Source organism: Rhinopithecus roxellana, chromosome 4, assembly GCF_007565055.1.
Source record: "Rhinopithecus roxellana isolate Shanxi Qingling chromosome 4, ASM756505v1, whole genome shotgun sequence".
NCBI classification, from domain to species: Eukaryota; Metazoa; Chordata; class Mammalia; order Primates; family Cercopithecidae; genus Rhinopithecus; species Rhinopithecus roxellana.
This window is the reverse complement of record NC_044552.1, coordinates 84,618,510-84,622,476: the sequence shown is the minus strand read 5'-3', so window position 1 is coordinate 84,622,476 and position 3,967 is coordinate 84,618,510. Positions and strand designations below refer to the sequence as shown.

Sequence of the window (3,967 nt, the reverse complement as noted above, 5' to 3'; positions counted from 1 at the left end):
ACATTGTATACAGGTACCAAAATATTGCATGTACCCTCAAAATACACTGAAGCGGCTTCATTGTCTGGGGTAACACCCGAGGTTTGTTGTCTCACGACCACGGAGATCAAATATGTGGACACACAAAGAGTGAGATTAAGAGTGGAAATTTTCCGGGGCCTGCCCCTCAGACATAATTTTGAATTAAAGAAAATATTTTATCAGAAGAAGATGGCCACTACCCAGTTGCAGAGGACTTCCATGACTGCACTGATATTTCCCAATAAGATATCACCTGAACACCAGTCTTTGGTGTTAGTGAAGAGGCTCCTAGCAGTTTCAGTATCCTGTATCACATATTTGAGAGGAATATTTCCAGAATGTTCTTATGGAACCAGACATCTAGATGATCTTTTGGTCAAAATACTGAGAGAAGATAAAAATTGCCCAGGATCTACACAGTTAGTGAAATAGATGCTAGGACATTATGATGCTTTACAGAAAAAATACCTAAGGATGGCTGTTTAAGCTATATACACAAACCCAGAAGATCCTCAGACAATTTCAGAATGTTACCATTTCAAATTCAAATATGCCAACAATGGACCACTCATGGACTTACTTCATAAGTAAAAACCAAAGCAACAAATCTAGCATGTCATGTGCTGACACCAAGAAAGCAAGCATTCTCCTCATTCGCAAGATTGATATCCTAATGCAAAATCTGGGGCCTTAACCTAATGATGTTTGTTTGACCATGAAACCTTTTTACTATGATGAACTTACACCCCTAGATTACCAGCCTCCCGGTTCTAAGGATGGTGATTGTGAAGGAGTTATATTTGAAGGGAAGCCTAGGTATTTAAATGTGTGTGAAGTCTCAACACCTTTTCATACCTTCAAAGTAAAAGTGACCACTGAGAGAGAACAAATGGAAAATATTGATTCAACTCTACTATCACCAAAACAAATAAAAACACGACTTCACAAAATCCTGAGGGACAAAGACGTAGAAGATGAACAGGAGCATTATACAAGTGATGATTTGGACATTGGAACTAAAATGAAAGAGCAGGAAAAAAAACCCTGGATTTTCTGAATTAGGATAATCAAATTTAGTTTTTGAGGAAGATGAAATTATGAGGTATAAAGAAAGTCCAGATCTTTCCATTTCTCACTCTCAGGTTGAGCAGTTAGTCAATAAACCATCTGAACTTGATATGTCTGAAAGCGAAACAAGAAGTGGAAAAGTCAGAATAAAATGGCAAATGGAAATCAACCAGTAACATCTTCCAAAGAAAATCGGAAGAGAAGTCAACATGAATCTGGGAGAATAGTCCTCCATCACTTTGATTCTTCTAGTCAAGTCAGTACCAAAAAGGAGAAAGTTTAGTGAACCAAAGGAACATATATAAAAATTATTTTTCTTCTACATGTTTGCAAAATTATTCTCAACATTTAAACTGAAGGACACTATATTACATTTCTCTAACTCTGAAAATGTATATGTAGTTTAAAGCAGTTTGTACACTAAAATTAAGTTGTTGGCTATCATACTGTGGTCCTTAATCTTGAGATAAATCCAACAGAACTTTTGAATAAAAGCAAAAGTACAAATGAAAAAAAAGAGTGGGAATTTAATAGGTGAAAAAAAGATAATACCTTTCTGCTACAGAGAGGGGTCCCTGAAAAATGGATTGCCGATCTACAATGAAATGCAGGTGCTTTTTTTTTTTTTTTTTTTTTTTTTTCTTTTTTTTTTTTTGAGACGGAGTCTCGCTCTGTCGCCCAGGCTGGAGTGCAGTGGTCAGATCTCAGCTCATGAACTAGTCAGGAGGCGGTGTCTGATTTACATAGGGCACGAAAAACCTAGGGCCTGGTGTGCTGTCTGCATAGGTGTGAATCTCTGACAGCCCCACTCCAATCTTTTATTACGCGGGTCGGTTCTCTGCTGAGCTTGTCCATGTTGCCCTTTTCTTTCTTTCTTACTGTGTATGTGCTAAAAAAGAGGTGAGGTGGAACCCCCATGGTGGACATGGCTGGCCCCCAGGTAGCCCATTTCTTTTTGTGCAGCTGCTAGCATCCCTCCGTGCAAGCTTCCAGCTTCCTTATGTGTGTTTGCAGCTTGATCTTTCTTTATTGTTAGAAAAAAAAAAGGCCAGGCGCGGCGGCTCAGGGCTGTAATCCCAGAACGTTGGGAGACCGAGGCGGGCGGATCACCTGAGGTCAGGAGTTCGAGACCAGCGTGACCAACATGGAGAAACCCCGTCTCTACTAAAAATACAAAATTAGCTGGGCCTGGAAGATTGCGCGCCACTGCACTCTAGCCTGGACAACAAGAGCGAAACTCCGTCTCAAAAAAAAAAAAAAAAAAAAAAAAGAAAAGAAAAAATAGTGATTTATTGAGCTGCTTTTTGTTAGAAGGGAAGTTCTGCTGAGGACTCTTTTACCCTCACTATCTGCCTGAATAATTTCTTTCTATCTCCTGTATCAATATCAATTAAAAATTTAATGACAAAGAAAATGTGGTACATATAAATAGTGGAATATTATTCAGCCTCAAAAATCGTGAAATCTTGTCATTGCAGCAACATAAATGGTAGAGGTCATTACATTACATGAAATAAGCAGGCACAGAAAGATATATACTGCATGTTATCACTTACATGGAAGCTAAAAAAGTGGATCTTGTGGAGGTAAAGTTGATTGGTGGTTACCAGAGGCTGAGAAGGATAGGAGAGAGGCAGGGGGGAAGAAGGAACACTGCTAAATGGGTATCAAAATACAGTTAAAGATAGAATAAATAAGATCTAGCATTCAAAAGTACAGTAGGATGATTACAGTTAACAATAATTTTTCATATAGTTGAAAACTACTGACAGAGAGGAAATGGAATGTTCCCAACATAAAGAAAGGGAGAATTTGGGGGGTTATGGATGTCCCAGTTGCCTTGGTGATTACACATTTTATACATGTATCGAAATATCACAGGTACCCTAAAATTATATACTTCTATTATGTATTGGGAAAAAAATTACCAGAGAAAAAGGAACTATATTTTGATTGACAATTGATTTCTCAGCAACAATAATGGAAGCCAGGAAACAGTGAGTATTTTTGATGTGATGACAGAAAATGCCTGTCAGTATAGGATTATATACTTAGCACAAATAATTTTGAAGAATGAAAAATAACATTATTGTCAGGTAAGGAAAAGGTGAGAAATTTCATAACCAAAAGACACTCTCAAAAAATTCAAAAGATATATTCAAGGAAAATGAAACCAATTCCAAATGGAAAATACAAAAAGGATTAAAGAACAAAGAAAGTGGTAAATACATGGGTAAATATAAACAACATTGAATGCCTAAAACAATACTTTTTGGGGGGTTTAAAACAAGTTAAGCTATGGTATTCAATAATTACATATAAGTTAGGAAGGAGTGATCAGACTTAAACATTTAATAGAATCAATCTTTAAAGGAGTACGTTCAGATTTTTATAAGTTAAGTATACATGCTGAAAATGTTAAGGTAACCAATAAAACATAGAAATGGAATATTTAACTTTCAAATCTGTGGAGGAAAACATGAATGAGAAAAATATCTATTCAATATTTAATTAGACAATGCAAAACAACAAATTAGAGAAAGAAACAGATAAAGAGGGACAAATAGCACAATAATAGGTTAGTAGAAATAAATCCAAATAAGTGCCTCTCTCTTCTCAACTCTCAACATTTAAATATTTGCAATAGTGACTTGCAAATATTTTATTAAAAATTTGCTATTAGGTTGATGCAAAAGTAATTTCAGTTTCTGCCATTACTTTCAGTAGCAAAAACCACAATTACTTTTGTAGTGATCTAATATCTGAAACGAAAACTATGATACATACATGAATGCATCAGCAAAAATGTCAAGTTGTGTATATGTTCAGGAGGAGGCTTTATAGTTCTTGCTGAATAGCTCAGCTCTTATCCGGATAA

The 3,967-nt window shown here is 36.1% G+C and overlaps 1 pseudogene; it reads left to right on the top strand.

The window, feature by feature from the left end:
• The first annotated feature begins 210 nt into the window (after positions 1 to 210).
• LOC104668651 lies at positions 211 to 1,394 on the top strand (annotated as a pseudogene).
• Positions 1,395 to 3,967: the final 2,573 nt, after the last annotated feature.